Source organism: Trachymyrmex cornetzi, unplaced genomic scaffold (genome assembly GCF_001594075.2).
Source record: "Trachymyrmex cornetzi isolate Tcor2-1 unplaced genomic scaffold, Tcor1.1 scaffold453, whole genome shotgun sequence".
NCBI lineage: Eukaryota > Metazoa > Arthropoda > Insecta > Hymenoptera > Formicidae > Trachymyrmex > Trachymyrmex cornetzi.
The window spans coordinates 111,701-113,646 of NW_017299323.1; positions in this window are offsets into that span (position 1 = coordinate 111,701).

Sequence of the window (1,946 nt, forward strand, 5' to 3'; positions counted from 1 at the left end):
TGTCCTATGTTTTAAGAAATAATATTTGATTAATTTCATAAAATTCTTCATCAAATATTTTTAAACTATTACACAATAAATTCCGTAGCTACATTAATTTATTTCTTTCTGTTGGTATTGTTGCTTATAATATGCTTGAAAAATAATAAATAAAGTAAACGATAAAGTTCATTTAGTTAAATAATCTTTAAACCTGCCTCTGCATTAATTGTTCAAGTACTTGACACACCCTTTAGTACGGACACAAACCGAAAAGAACTATAGAACCTCACCATGGAGCGTGTGTCCTAAAGTCGTACAGACAGGCGAGGCACAGCGAAAATACAAACAGGACCGATTAACTGGCTGTGTTTCCTCTATCTTTCCTCAACTGGATGGATGATTCCTCTATCTTGCCTTAAGGTTAAGGTCAAGGTCATATTCGGACGTAAAATCTTCCGCGCTTTCCACTTCCGGGGTAAAAAATAAGGGGTTCCGGTCAAAAAAAATCGACTTGCCTTAAAATGATCTCGAAGGTCGAGGTCAAGGTCAATGTCAAGGTCACATGCGGACGTGAAATCTTCCTCTGTTTCCATTTCCGTGGTAAAAAATTATGGGTTCCATTAAAAAAATCGATTTAATATTAAAATGACCTTGAAGGTAGCGGTGAAGGTCAAGGTCAAGGTCATATTCGGACGTAAAATCTTCCGCTCTTTCCACTTCCGGGTTAAAAAATAAGGGGTTCCATTTGAAAAAATTGACTTGATATTGAAATGATCTTGAAGGTCATCGTCAAGGTCAAGGTCAAGGTCACCATAAGTTAGCCTTGTCTGTACCCTACAACTTTTGTATAAACAAATTTCCTCCAAAATGCTTACCATCCGAGATATTCCTATCCGTTATTTAAAATGGGACACCCTGTATATTCGGTCACAATAATTGTGTTAAAGAATTGTTTGGAGTGAATAAAAATAAAGACATCTCGATCACATGTGTTTAGTTACATATTTCTTGAAGAGATTACCTCTACGTTCGTTCATCCAATCCTGACATATTATTCTGACATTAGATATTTCGTATTTATTATGAATCGACAACTAGTCGAGGAGATAAAGCTGGTTCATCCTTTACAATACTTATTACACTAATGTCCTTTATAACATTCTTAATTTTATCAGAAATGCCTGCAATATAAGGTATATTGTAAAAAATAGACAGTGCGCATTGTAGTTATTACTACAATAATATAATATTAGTAATAATAATTAGTTATAATATTAGTAATAATAATTGTATTAATAATTTTACACGGACGACCGATTTTATTGAAGTACTTAAAAATTTAGAACAAATTTGAAAATAATTTTATTATTAAATAATTATGTAAAAATCTCTCTCTCTCTCTCTCTCTCTCACACAAGCATGACGAGTAATTCTGCAAAAAGTTTTGACATTCTAGCAACTAGTTTGAATGTTCTATACAATTGTTTTGATGGTCCAACAAAATTATTTTTAGAACTCTGTCAAATTAAAATATTTTACGTAGGAAAAACTAGGACTAGTAGACTCATTTTTCAGTTTCAAATTTTTACAGATGAAAAAAGACTTATCAAAAAAATGAATTCTACGCCACTTATTACATACATTTGACTACTTAATAATATTTTAATAATAAGGGGAAACTGATAACTAATATGTAAAAAAATGCATTTTTCTAATGTATTCCATCTGATCTGGAGACACTGGTAGTGTCTCGGCGCTAAGCTGCACAGAGCGACACTGCCGTCCCTCCTTTACGCGAACCGACGAGTTGCGGCAGATCGAGATTATCGGATCTCAATAACGGCTGAACCGATCGCGTTCTATATATGCTCAATCGATAGCCACCACACGAATTGTGTGATAAAAGTGCTTCTATTTTTTTTCTACGTGCCCTACGATCGGAGATATCGCGACGCAAAGTCCGG